Raw genomic sequence first — 15,353 nt, 5'->3', positions numbered from 1 at the left:
TCCTTGGCCTCGCCGACTGTTGGCTTCTTTCCTTCATGTATTATAACGAGCACCCTCATTTCCCCTTAATTGATCTGCTTGTAGCTTACGGGGGTCTCGGTTCTGGCAGTCTTGAAGCCATAGGTAGCGTAAGAGGGTTCTAGCACAGCTTTCGCCCTCGCCCTTGATCACGTTCTACGTGACGCTGGCGGTAACAAAGGACGTTCTACGTCCGCCGCTATGGCTGAGGGTGGCGCTGGTGAACACTCTCAAGGTTCGTATACAGACAACATAAATACCCAAGCAAGTAGCAGGGGGGACAGCGGCCGATGTAGCTCAGTTGGAAGAGCACCGGACGCGATATTCGGAGGTCGTGGGTTCGGTTCCCACCATCGGCACGTTGTTTTTTCTTCTACTTTGTGTTTATTTATCTTTCCCCTAAACAGATTACATTACTAATTTCTGTGATTATCTAAGTAAACATTAAAAAAAAAGACATAAAAGTACCATCCCCAACGCTTTCCTTGGCCTCGCCGACTGTTGGCTTCTTTCCTTCATGTATTATAACGAGCACCCTCATTTCCCATTAATTGATCTGCTTGTAGCTTACGGGGGTCTCGGTTCTGGCAGTCTTGAAGCCATAGGTAGCGTAAGAGGGTTCTAGCACAGCTTTCGCCCTCGCCCTTGATCACGTTCTACGTGACGCTGGCGGTAACAAAGGACGTTCTACGTCCGCCGCTATGGCTGAGGGTGGCGCTGGTGAACAATCTCAAGGTTCGTATACAGACAACATAAATACCCAAGCAAGTAGCAGGGGGGACAGCGGCCGATGTAGCTCAGTTGGAAGAGCACCGGACGCGATATTCGGAGGTCGTGGGTTCGGTTCCCACCATCGGCACGTTGTTTTTTCTTCTACTTTGTGTTTAATTATCTTTCCCCTAAACAGATTACATTACTAATTTCTGTGATTATCTAAGTAAACATTAAAAAAAAAAGACATAAAAGTACCATCCCCAACGCTTTCCTTGGCCTCGCCGACTGTTGGCTTCTTTCCTTCATGTATTATAACGAGCACCCTCATTTCCCCTTAATTGATCTGCTTGTAGCTTACGGGGGTCTCGGTTCTGGCAGTCTTGAAGCCATAGGTAGCGTAAGAGGGTTCTAGCACAGCTTTCGCCCTCGCCCTTGATCACGTTCTACGTGACGCTGGCGGTAACAAAGGACGTTCTACGTCCGCCGCTATGGCTGAGGGTGGCGCTGGTGAACACTCTCAAGGTTCGTATACAGACAACATAAATACCCAAGCAAGTAGCAGGGGGGACAGCGGCCGATGTAGCTCAGTTGGAAGAGCACCGGACGCGATATTCGGAGATCGTGGGTTCGGTTCCCACCATCGGCACGTTGTTTTTTCTTCTACTTTGTGTTTAATTATCTTTCCCCTAAACAGATTACATTACTAATTTCTGTGATTATCTAAGTAAACATTAAAAAAAAAGACATAAAAGTACCATCCCCAACGCTTTCCTTGGCCTCGCCGACTGTTGGCTTCTTTCCTTCATGTATTATAACGAGCACCCTCATTTCCCCTTAATTGATCTGCTTGTAGCTTACGGGGGTCTCGGTTCTGGCAGTCTTGAAGCCATAGGTAGCGTAAGAGGGTTCTAGCACAGCTTTCGCCCTCGCCCTTGATCACGTTCTACGTGACGCTGGCGGTAACAAAGGACGTTCTACGTCCGCCGCTATGGCTGAGGGTGGCGCTGGTGAACACTCTCAAGGTTCGTATACAGACAACATAAATACCCAAGCAAGTAGCAGGGGGGACAGCGGCCGATGTAGCTCAGTTGGAAGAGCACCGGACGCGATATTCGGAGGTCGTGGGTTCGGTTCCCACCATCGGCACGTTGTTTTTTCTTCTACTTTGTGTTTAATTATCTTTCCCCTAAACAGATTACATTACTAATTTCTGTGATTATCTAAGTAACCATTAAAAAAAAAAGACATAAAAGTACCATCCCCAACGCTTTCCTTGGCCTCGCCGACTGTTGGCTTCTTTCCTTCATGTATTATAACGAGCACCCTCATTTCCCCTTAATTGATCTGCTTGTAGCTTACGGGGGTCTCGGTTCTGGCAGTCTTGAAGCCATAGGTAGCGTAAGAGGGTTCTAGCACAGCTTTCGCCCTCGCCCTTGATCACGTTCTACGTGACGCTGGCGGTAACAAAGGACGTTCTACGTCCGCCGCTATGGCTGAGGGTGGCGCTGGTGAACACTCTCAAGGTTCGTATACAGACAACATAAATACCCAAGCAAGTAGCAGGGGGGACAGCGGCCGATGTAGCTCAGTTGGAAGAGCATCGGACGCGATATTCGGAGGTCGTGGGTTCGGTTCCCACCATCGGCACGTTGTTTTTTCTTCTACTTTGTGTTTAATTATCTTTCCCCTAAACAGATTACATTACTAATTTCTGTGAATATCTAAGTAAACATTAAAAAAAAAGACATAAAAGTACCATCCCCAACGCTTTCCTTGGCCTCGCCGACTGTTGGCTTCTTTCCTTCATGTATTATAACGAGCACCCTCATTTCCCCTTAATTGATCTGCTTGTAGCTTACGGGGGTCTCGGTTCTGGCAGTCTTGAAGCCATAGGTAGCGTAAGAGGGTTCTAGCACAGCTTTCGCCCTCGCCCTTGATCACGTTCTACGTGACGCTGGCGGTAACAAAGGACGTTCTACGTCCGCCGCTATGGCTGAGGGTGGCGCTGGTGAACACTCTCAAGGTTCGTATACAGACAACATAAATACCCAAGCAAGTAGCAGGGGGGACAGCGGCCGATGTAGCTCAGTTGGAAGAGCACCGGACGCGATATTCGGAGATCGTGGGTTCGGTTCCCACCATCGGCACGTTGTTTTTTCTTCTACTTTGTGTTTAATTATCTTTCCCCTAAACAGATTACATCACTAATTTCTGTGATTATCTAAGTAAACATTAAAAAAAAAGACATAAAAGTACCATCCCCAACGCTTTCCTTGGCCTCGCCGACTGTTGGCTTCTTTCCTTCATGTATTATAACGAGCACCCTCATTTCCCCTTAATTGATCTGCTTGTAGCTTACGGGGGTCTCGGTTCTGGCAGTCTTGAAGCCATAGGTAGCGTAAGAGGGTTCTAGCACAGCTTTCGCCCTCGCCCTTGATCACGTTCTACGTGACGCTGGCGGTAACAAAGGACGTTCTACGTCCGCCGCTATGGCTGAGGGTGGCGCTGGTGAACACTCTCAAGGTTCGTATACAGACAACATAAATACCCAAGCAAGTAGCAGGGGGGACAGCGGCCGATGTAGCTCAGTTGGAAGAGCACCGGACGCGATATTCGGAGATCGTGGGTTCGGTTCCCACCATCGGCACGTTGTTTTTTCTTCTACTTTGTGTTTAATTATCTTTCCCCTAAACAGATTACATTACTAATTTCTGTGATTATCTAAGTAAACATTAAAAAAAAGACATAAAAGTACCATCCCCAACGCTTTCCTTGGCCTCGCCGACTGTTGGCTTCTTTCCTTCATGTATTATAACGAGCACCCTCATTTCCCCTTAATTGATCTGCTTGTAGCTTACGGGGGTCTCGGTTCTGGCAGTCTTGAAGCCATAGGTAGCGTAAGAGGGTTCTAGCACAGCTTTCGCCCTCGCCCTTGATCACGTTCTACGTGACGCTGGCGGTAACAAAGGACGTTCTACGTCCGCCGCTATGGCTGAGGGTGGCGCTGGTGAACACTCTCAAGGTTCGTATACAGACAACATAAATACCCAAGCAAGTAGCAGGGGGGACAGCGGCCGATGTAGCTCAGTTGGAAGAGCACCGGACGCGATATTCGGAGGTCGTGGGTTCGGTTCCCACCATCGGCACGTTGTTTTTTCTTCTACTTTGTGTTTAATTATCTTTCCCCTAAACAGATTACATTACTAATTTCTGTGATTATCTAAGTAACCATTAAAAAAAAAAGACATAAAAGTACCATCCCCAACGCTTTCCTTGGCCTCGCCGACTGTTGGCTTCTTTCCTTCATGTATTATAACGAGCACCCTCATTTCCCCTTAATTGATCTGCTTGTAGCTTACGGGGGTCTCGGTTCTGGCAGTCTTGAAGCCATAGGTAGCGTAAGAGGGTTCTAGCACAGCTTTCGCCCTCGCCCTTGATCACGTTCTACGTGACGCTGGCGGTAACAAAGGACGTTCTACGTCCGCCGCTATGGCTGAGGGTGGCGCTGGTGAACACTCTCAAGGTTCGTATACAGACAACATAAATACCCAAGCAAGTAGCAGGGGGGACAGCGGCCGATGTAGCTCAGTTGGAAGAGCATCGGACGCGATATTCGGAGGTCGTGGGTTCGGTTCCCACCATCGGCACGTTGTTTTTTCTTCTACTTTGTGTTTAATTATCTTTCCCCTAAACAGATTACATTACTAATTTCTGTGAATATCTAAGTAAACATTAAAAAAAAAGACATAAAAGTACCATCCCCAACGCTTTCCTTGGCCTCGCCGACTGTTGGCTTCTTTCCTTCATGTATTATAACGAGCACCCTCATTTCCCCTTAATTGATCTGCTTGTAGCTTACGGGGGTCTCGGTTCTGGCAGTCTTGAAGCCATAGGTAGCGTAAGAGGGTTCTAGCACAGCTTTCGCCCTCGCCCTTGATCACGTTCTACGTGACGCTGGCGGTAACAAAGGACGTTCTACGTCCGCCGCTATGGCTGAGGGTGGCGCTGGTGAACACTCTCAAGGTTCGTATACAGACAACATAAATACCCAAGCAAGTAGCAGGGGGGACAGCGGCCGATGTAGCTCAGTTGGAAGAGCACCGGACGCGATATTCGGAGATCGTGGGTTCGGTTCCCACCATCGGCACGTTGTTTTTTCTTCTACTTTGTGTTTAATTATCTTTCCCCTAAACAGATTACATCACTAATTTCTGTGATTATCTAAGTAAACATTAAAAAAAAAGACATAAAAGTACCATCCCCAACGCTTTCCTTGGCCTCGCCGACTGTTGGCTTCTTTCCTTCATGTATTATAACGAGCACCCTCATTTCCCCTTAATTGATCTGCTTTTTAGCTTACGGGGGTCTCGGTTCTGGCAGTCTTGAAGCCATAGGTAGCGTAAGAGGGTTCTAGCACAGCTTTCGCCCTCGCCCTTGATCATGTTCTACGTGACGCTGGCGGTAACAAAGGACGTTCTACGTCCGCCGCTATGGCTGAGGGTGGCGCTGGTGAACACTCTCAAGGTTCGTATACAGACAACATAAATACCCAAGCAAGTAGCAGGGGGGACAGCGGCCGATGTAGCTCAGTTGGAAGAGCACCGGACGCGATATTCGGAGGTCGTGGGTTCGGTTCCCACCATCGGCACGTTGTTTTTTCTTCTACTTTGTGTTTAATTATCTTTCCCCTAAACAGATTACATTACTAATTTCTGTGATTATCTAAGTAAACATTAAAAAAAAAGACATAAAAGTACCATCCCCAACGCTTTCCTTGGCCTCGCCGACTGTTGGCTTCTTTCCTTCATGTATTATAACGAGCACCCTCATTTCCCCTATATATATATATATATATATATATATATATATATATAGAGAGAGAGAGAGAGAGAGAGAAGGATTTTAACACAGGGAGAGTACAATAGCCATTTCAATTAAGTATGCCTACTACGTTTTGTGCTTTTCAGCAGAGACGATCGACATGGTTGGTCCAAAGCATATGTTAAGGGAAAAAGACTCCCGCTGTTTTGACAGATGTTTCTCTATTAATTACGTAAGAACAAATGGAGATACTGTCAGCATACTCCGCTTACTTGCCTGGTACACGGAAAAGAACCTATTTTGTTTTAAATTCGTTTAACACCAACTGGGCTTGTCTTAATATTATTGTGCTGAAATCTATCCCAGTAATATTATAGTGTAATCATCAATACCGATGAAAGATTTGAACAAATCATCAATTATCATTTTATCATTTATATAAAACAGAACTAGGAGTGGCCTTAGAATGCTGCCCTGTGGCACATAACACTGTATGTCTTATCAGTGAGTGGTTTATGTTCATTAATTTCAATGACGTGTGTGCGTGAAGATGACTATGAAGGAAGAAGCTAAGTGCATGTACCGTTAAACCAGCTTATTCAACTTTATATATCAATAATTTGTGATTGACGCGATCGAATGCTTTGATGAAGTTGCATAGATTCCCAATGTCATTAAGTTATTGTCTAAACTTTCTAAGATGACGCCTTATTGTATAAGGAAAATATTTTTTGCCGAACGCCTTTTCCGGAACCCAGACTGATAGTGAGTATTAGCCCATGTTTTTGAGGAAACCAGTAAATCCGGTAGTTATATTATTTCCGTCGCTTCCCTTATGTACAACTATAAATCGCGCTCACTTTATGTTTTTTTGAGAACAACCCCGAAGTAGGTGAAACTCTAAATATATCTCCTAACCCAGGGCGATTAGACTTATCCCGCGTTTACTAGGCTTAATTTGTACGCCGTCAGCGTCTGCGCTACGAGTTTTGTTTACGCTTTGAAAAACAACTTTCTTTGGTACGGCAGATTTGCTGATGAAATATGATAAGCGGGTTTATGGGTATATCTGTATAGGATGTGCGAGAACTATTGCTAACTGCTAGTTTAGTGAAAAAATATTGAAACAGTCTATAAGCAATGATCTTCGCGTCACTTCGTCATTTATAGTAAGGCTATCAATGCTGGGTGTGCTGCGGGAGTTTAGAAGATCTTCGATTTTTACCATATAACTTCATTGCTTTTCCGAACACAATCTGCATCAAAGATACGGTAGTAATAGGCTTTCTTACAGTTTTACTGTTTAATTTGTTAAATTACATAAGTGAACGCAACTATAGTGGTCATGCTTCTTTTTCTTGTTTTTCCATAGAGAACCTATGTACTGAGACTCATGCCCGCAAGATCCAGGACTTCCAGCCACCAGCGGGTGACGGCTGTGAGACCGCATCGATATGGACGTTGCTCAAAGCTCTGGCCTCGAAACTTTTCCAGTTTATTCAGCCGCTTTTCAAAGCGATAGCCGTAGGCTGAAAATGCGATAAGGTTGATGTAAATCATTAAAACACCTTATTTCATTTGCAGAAAGTTGCAAGCCAGTCATATGCACCTCTTTCCTTTAGTCTCTGTTGAAGAGCTTAGCGCTCGACCCTCTTAAAAAGTCTCAAACCAACAGCACAACGGCGCATGCACCATGAAATAAATGGGTGCACCCCTTATGGAAAATAATGCGTATCCAGTTGAACGAGGAGGCTGCAGTGATCAGAACATTTATGCCTTTCTACTACAGGAAAGAGTCAAATGTTTCAAATGATAAGTGTTCACGTGGTGAAGCGCTTAATTTTGCGACCCCAAAGACGGTTGCTGTCTACGCTCCAACCAGAAACGTGCACTTTGTTTTTTTGCAACCTTTGTTGCTTTTTGTCGCTTATTATACGCACGGTGTTGCATTTGGCTGTGACTTTAATATCAATATTCTAGCTGATACTCCAATACAATAAACCTTAACAGCTCATTCGTTTTTTTTTTTGGTGCACAAGTGTTATAAGATATCCTACCCGTATTATCACATCAGCGACGTTCATTTATCTAGATATAAAAAATAGATACACAAATTCTTGGAAATGTAATGTAATATGCACAGATTTCACCGACCATAGTGCCGTATAATTGTACTCTGAATGCAACTATACACGTCCAAACAGCACTCGTACTCTTTTCCACTATATCTGCCCTAAGATTTGGCACTTTCCTGACGGCACAGACTAAAAGTTTCGATTGGAGCAACGTCCAGAAAGAAATAGAAGCGGAGTAGGCGCACAACCTATCTTTCAGCACCCAGGAAAATTATTAAACTTTCATGTTCAACATGGTCAAGGTTTACTTGTCCAGCAACCTCTTCCTCGCCAACTCAGCTTCGTGCGTTCGCTATCGTAAAGATAGTCTGAAGCAAGTTGGCGTGCGCGATGCACCGTTGACGGATGCGGCATCAGCATCCGGCTCCACCTTCATGTCCTTCAGCAGCAGCTAAGCAGCGCACGCGTTATATTCAAACGGCTGCAGCCCTAAGGCTTCAGGAGCGGACGAGACAGCTGACACACTGGAAGAGGAAAATAAATAGGCGGCTGGCGGTAGCACGTGAAGCCACGGCTGCTGGCTGTTCTGTTATGGCATAGATTTATGTCAGCTGTCTCGTTCACTCCTGGGGCCTTAGCCCTACAAGTGGTAGCCCGGACATGCAGCTTAAGCGGATCTAGGCCAGAACGGAACAGCCAGCCGTGGCTTTACGTTACCGCCAGCCGTCGTCCTTTTTGCTTGTTCCAGTGGCCGTATGTTGGCCGCGCTCTTGGTGGGCCAGAGGAAGGCGCTACAGGGCTTTATCTCATGATTAGGCACATATCACATGGTTCAACGCAGCTGTAGTTGCGTCTGCAAGGAGAACGTACACACTCGCCTCAAACCTCATAATTGCGGCTAGGCGAGCTGCGCGTCACGTGACTAACACGTGTGGTCTTCGTCCTCTTCGCAGCGGCGAGAGGAACAGCTGGCGAGTGTCCCGTCATGTCCCTAACACTGAAGAACTAAACGTCATGATGACAGACATGAAGCAGGCGGAATTGACTTTTATTGTACAAGAGAAATTCACCCACCCCTCCGGCCTCTAGGCACCAGGCAGGCACCGCTTTAGATGCAAGCCGGGATATCTTGTGTCCCGGAGCTTCTTAAGCCAGTCGGACGAGGCGGAGGTGGAGCTCCCGTGCGCTCCTCCGGCGGGAGGATCAAATCGCCCAGCCAGATGATTTTCAAAATTAGCCATGGAAGAGTTAGAGCTATCATTCTGAACGAAAACGCCCAGGTACCGAAAGAGCAGCGCAACAAAAAAAAGAATATTGATGTTTGAGGTAGTTCCTTATGTAGACGATAGATGGGTAAAATGAGACGCGGAAAAAGGAGACATGTCTCTTCCAGAGTAATCTAGCGCAAACGCTCATAAAAGAGCAGAGTTTTTAAACACCGGGGATCTGTTGCTTTGTGTCCCCTTAATGCGGGCCAAGTTCAGTTCAGTTCAGTCGTTCAGTCATGTCCGACTCTTCGTGACCCTATGGACCATGTCACGCCACGCTTTCCGGTCTCTCACTATCTTTCTAACATCACATAACTTCATCTGCAGTGCCTCGAGGATCCCATCTAACCATCGTGTTCGCTGCCTACCCCTTCTCCGGCGACCCTCAACCTTTCCCAACATCAAATCTTTCTCCAGCGACTCCTCTCTTCTCATCAGATGACCAAACTAGCTGAGCTTTAACTTTAGAATTTGACCCTCCAATGAGCAGTCAGGGTTTACGGTCGACAATATCGACTGATTTGATCTTCTGGCAGTCCAAGGAACTCTCAAGAGTCTTCGTCAGCACCACAATTCAAACGCGTCAATTCTTCGACGGTCAGCCGTTTTCACAGTCCAACTCTCGCATCCATACATCACAACTGGAAAGACCATAGCACGAGTTATACGGATCTTGGTTGGCAGACTAATGTCTCTGCTCTTTACTAGGCGGTCAAGTCTAACCATTGCTCTCTTTCCCAGAAGCAGGCGTCTCCTAATTTCATGGCTGCAGTCTCCTTCCGAGGTAATCTTGGAGCCCAAGAACAGAAAATCTGTCACAGCTTCCACTTCTTGTCCATTGATGCTCCAGGACTTGATAGGGCAAGACGCCATGATCTTTGTCTTTTTAATGTTCAATTTAAGCCCAAAATTCTCACTTTCTTCTTGTACGCGCATCAGAAGTCTCTTGAGTTCCACTTCACTTTCTGCCATTAAAGTGGTATCATCCGCATATCCAAGGATCTAAGGTTGTTGATACGTTTTCCAACAATCTTCACTCCAGCTGAAGACTCGTCCAGACCGGCCTTCCTCATGCTGCACTCTGCATATAGGTTAAATAGGCAGGGCGACAGTATGCAGCCTTGCCTCACTCCTTTCTCGATCGGAAACCAATCAGTAAGACCATGCCCAGTTCTGACTGTGGCCTCTTGCCCTTCATACAGGTTCCTGAGGAAACAGATGAGGTGAATTGGAACTTTCATCTCTTGGAGAGCTTGCCACAATCTGCTGTGATATACGCAGTCAAACGCTTTTGCATAATCAATAAAGCAGAAGTAGATGGGTTTCTGGAACTCTCTTGCTTTTTCCATGATCCAGCGAAGGTTGGCAATTTGGTCTCGAGTTCCTCTGCCCTTGCGAAACCCAGCTTGCACGTCCGGAAGCTCCCGATCCACATACTGCAGCAGCCTACCTTGGAGGATTTTCAACATCACCTTGCTAGCATGCGAATTAAGCGCGATCGTGCGGTAGTTGGAACAATCTTTGGCAGTGCCTTTCTTTGGAATGGGGATGTAAACTGACCTCCTCCAATCCTGTGGCCACTGCAGGGTTGTCCAAATCTTCTGACATAATGTATGCAGAATGTTAACAGCGTTAGCTATATTAGCTAGCTTTGTTCTTAGCAAGGCTGGCTAAGGCCCATTCAACTTCACTCTTCAGGATGCCCGGCTCGAGATCAGTAATCACAACCATCTTATATTGGGTTTGCACATTCGGGTCCTTCTTGTACAGTTATTCTGTGCATTCCTGCCACCTCTTCTTTATCTCTGAGGCTTAATGAGGTCCTTGCCTCGTTTGTTCTTTATCATGCCAAGCTTAGCACAGAAGCTTCCTTTGATATCTTTGATTGTCTTATACAGAGCTCTTGTGTTCCTTAATTGGCTGTTGTCCTCAACTGCTTGGCACTGTACGTTCAGGAAGGCATTCTTATCTCTCCTTGCTATTTTCTGAAATTCCGCATTGAGAACCTTGTATCTGTCTCTTTCCCCCATAACTTTTGCCATCCTCCTTTCCTCGGCTATTTGCAAATCCTCTTCAGATAACCAGTTTGCTTTCTTGCATTTCTTTTGCTTTGGAACTACTTTAGTAGCAACTTCTTGTATTATATCACGAACATCAGTCCACATCTCTTCGGGCTCTCTGTCTTCTAGATCTAATTCTTGAACTCGATTCCTCACTTCTACAGCATATTCTAATGGAATTTGATCCAGATCATACCTGAAAGGCCTTCTAGTTTTCTGCATTTTCCTCAATCGAAGCTTAATTTTGGCAACAAGGAGCTGATGATCGGTGCCACAATCGGCCCCAGGCCTTGTTTTTACTGCTTGTATAGCGCTTCTCCATCTCTGCCGACAAAGAATATAATCGATGCGGGCCAAAGGCCGCTCCAATCCTGCCAAACGCATTGCCGGACAAAATTCCACAGCTAAATTTGGTGATTGGCTCTCCTGCCAAAAAGGTTCGGATTCCTGCGTTCCACTCTTTTGTGTGGTGAAGAAAAAAGGATGTGCAAATTGCCACAAACAATACATATATATTTCGTAACGTTTGATCACTAGTTAACTGTGAACGCAGCTGTAGCGCCCTAGATTGTAATACTATTGACGAGAGGGCAGCGTCTACCCTGTGGATAAAATTAGAAAGTAAATGATAGTATTCGCTCGATGGTTTGTTTCTGAGTAGTTTTCTTTTGTGTTATTTTCAAACATCTCCTGAATAAGCTAAATGAAAGATATAAGGGCTTCTTGGAGTGATGGTAACAAGGAGAAAGGTCCGAAATGTGTTTTCCAGCTAATGCATTGGAATATTGAAAGCCTTTTGCGACCAAAGGGGCACCCTCGAAAGGTAAGGAAAAAAACAGCAGTTAATTTTAAAGACATGCTATGCAAGACACGTCTTGTTTCACAAAACCAAGTTCTCTTAGTTAAACAAGGAGAACTTGTAGAGCATATTGTATTCATGGAAAGATTGTTATCTAGCATTACGAGTCAAAGTAACTAAAACAATTGCTGCGAAGGAATTACTTTGTGTTCAAAAGAAACGAAAGGCGAAAGTGTAAAGCCAGGCGGCAAATTACTATGTTTTCTATCGCAATATATTTCTGTATATAGAAAACGTCCCGCTAAATACTCAGCAAGTAACAAATGTGACTTGCAGTGCCTCATAAACTAAAAAAATATGAAGCAACACAAAGCCTATCTATCTACTGATATAACGCATCACCTGCCACGAGCTGGCTCAACTAGAGGGCGTAGGGACAATGATATACACTCCAGGTACTCAAAGTGAAAGAAGTTAAAGTTTATTCGCTTTTTACAGGACGTTCAGGTTTCCTCCACTGGTTGGGGAAAAATTTGACAAACACGACTTCGTTACAACATTGATCAATTTTCATTGTTAAGTGATACTATATTTAAACCTCGTTTTTTCGATATAATTATAGTAATGGTAAATATATACCAGGTGCGTCCTCAAAGATTTCTATTACAGTCTACAGGCTTTTAACAATACTGCTACCATGCGCGAATAACCATTTTCCTTTCTATAAAGTGTGCATTTTGCTGTGCATTTTTATTTTATTCCACACTTTCTCATGTGCATTGAATTTTGATCTTGTTTAGGTCCCAAACGGAGGCCGCGGTAACTAATAACTAACAGCTTAGCCAAGTTTCTTGTTTCTGACATGCAGCAAAACAATTGTGGGGGACACAAGCTTCCAATTTAAGGGTATGACGGGAGAGCGTAAGCTACCAGCCCACACATTAAGTCCCTCTTTAACCAAGCCGTATAAACGCGCATGCGTGTCCTAGGGGTAGCGTGAATGCAATTTCCCTTGCAGACTGATTCTAATATCACTCGCCAATATGAAAGGAGAGGATCGAGTTAGCAGGTCCTGCTAAATTTAATGTAAGGCGACCCTATGTCAAGTTACTGCTCGGCTCTGTCAGCTGGTAGGCACCACCCACCAGCGCCATGCTCACAAAGTCAGCGGGCAGCTGCAGATGCTGGAGTTATTTTAAAAGGGGCCTTCAAGGTTATTGTGTTATTGAAAATTAACTTCAATGTACAAAAAGGTTTTCGTTGCCCCACACTACCCTACACAGGCTCTCGCAGACAATAAAGAAAGTGGCAACAAGATTTGGAGTTCATATCGTGTCTGCAGCACCCCTTGCAAGGCTTTGTGCTTTAGCAGACCATGAGAGTGATAAGAATTTAGTATGTTGCACAAAATACAGAAAGGCGCACGTCTCCTTCGCCCCTGATAGCGTGTATGTATTCGCACTGCGCTGTGACAGTGTGTAGGTTGGCCGCACGGGCAGATGCCTAAAAGATGCGTGAAAAGGTTGCTTTATCTTTCTTCGGACGAAGTAAATAATTGTGTGTGGTTTAGCTTGTCATTGAACCTGGAGTTACGCGAGAGCGATCTGGATGGCTATGCTTAAGATTGGCTTGAAAGTAAAGACATGGCTTTTTCACATAGTAGTTTACTCTATGGATTCAGCTTTACTCATGCCATATGGGAATCACTTTACGTATGAGCACCCCTTGCCTCTCGTTGTTCACCATTCTCATTCGTGTGTAGAAGACGTCTAGTGGTACGACATCGTCTCTACGTCGAATTCCGGGGTACACCGCCGCCACAGCATTTGAACGAACCTTCTGTCTTAGAAACTTGCTGCGGTCGTTCGCCTGTACCAACTGCTGAGTTATGTGTCTTCTTCTTGTTAGTTTTCTTCTCCTTCTTTTTCCAGCAAAAGAAGAAGAAGAAGAAGGCAGTTAACTTGGCTAGATTGTAGATGCGAACAACAGCGAGTTGCTAGGACAGAAGGTTCGTCCGAACGTTGTGACGGCGGTGTGCCCAGGAGTTCGACGTAGAAACGATGTCACAACACTAGAAGTCTTCTACCCCCCAATGAGAATGATCAACGACAAGAGGCAAAATGTGCTCATACGTGAAGTGATTCCCCGATGGCATGATTAAAGCTGAAACCGTAGAGTGAACTACTCTGTACGAATGTCATGTTTTTACTTTCAAGCCGAACCTAAGCGTAGCATTCAGATTGCTCACGCGTACCTGCAGGTTTAACCACAAGCTAAACAACAGCCAATGTTTTCTTCTTTTTCTTTTTCTTTTTCTAACTTCGGACAGGCGCAGACAGGCACGGCAAAATGGCGAGACTATAGCAAATGTAGTTCTCGCTACAAAATCATTTGGCGAGGGAAATCATGATAGCCCATGAAATCGAAAAATTCAGTAGTAAAATATGCTGTAGCACATCTGATTATTTCATCAAAAAAGAGCGAAGTGTGTCAAAATGCAATTAAGTTTGCTCAATATAGCCTTCACAAGTATTCGCCCCTTTTTTGTGTTTATTTTTCTGGTTGCTTTTTAGATTACCTATGCGGGTTTCTGTCTTCTTTCAAGGTTTGCACATACTGGTTGTTGCTTATAGTGGGATGCTTCTTATCTGTCTGATTGATTTCAGTTGAAGAATGTGTAGCAGTCTGTACTCTGCTCTTCGCCTGGTAAAAACGCTAAATATTCGTTGAGCATAGTGCCTAATCAACTGGTCCCACAGTACATTCTTTTAAATAGCGAGAGTCAGAAGGATGAATTTAAATGACTGGGCGGCGTCGCTTTAACGATAATGCGGTGGAACCTTTGCTCTCCGGAGCGCAGATGACAAGGAACTGCCGCTATGAGAAAATGACACGACGTGCCAATAATGTTGAAACAGTGAGCCGCATAATGTTTTTACTGGAGTAAATTGCAGTTTTGCTCATCGCTGTAAAGCGACTGTTCCTTATCAGCAAAGGCAGCCCAAGAGATATGCGCACCTTTCGCTTTATTTTGTCCTTGACATTTGAAAGACTGCTTTCAGGCCTTCACTTCGCCTGCACAGTGTTTTTGTGCGAAAGATGGTGTCAAGTCTTGACGGGTTGAATTTCTCAAAAGGGCGCAATTTTGGGAAGAATCGCATTGTTTAGAATTCCTGAATTATTTATACCTATTGGGAATATTCTACGAGCACTGCCATTGTGCAGCAAAGGGACACTTTAAGACAGTGGTTCCCAATTTTAAACTGTTTCTGCACGACCGTCGAAAAAGTGGTGCAGAAAGAAATATTAAAAAGCCCCGCTGAGGAACGCGGTCTAATGCATGCCTTCTTCCTTCTCTCTCGCATCGTAGCGTCTCCTCGTCACTTCGACCAGTGTGGCACGTCATCTGCCGAGAGACATGACAGAAAGCAAGAAAACATTCTAATAGCTCTGATGAAGGAGGGGCGAGGGGTAGGTGCAGCTCCACACGTGCTGCAGCGCTTTCTTAACCTCTTCATGGCGCCATTAGATTCCATTACCACTAGAAACTTCACGAATTTCGAAGAAGCAAATAATACCGCGGAAAGACGGGACTACT

This window comes from Amblyomma maculatum, chromosome 2 (assembly GCF_055883805.1).
Source record: "Amblyomma maculatum isolate TAMU_Amacu chromosome 2, ASM5588380v1, whole genome shotgun sequence".
NCBI lineage: Eukaryota > Metazoa > Arthropoda > Arachnida > Ixodida > Ixodidae > Amblyomma > Amblyomma maculatum.
Note: the sequence above shows the minus strand (reverse complement) of the source record.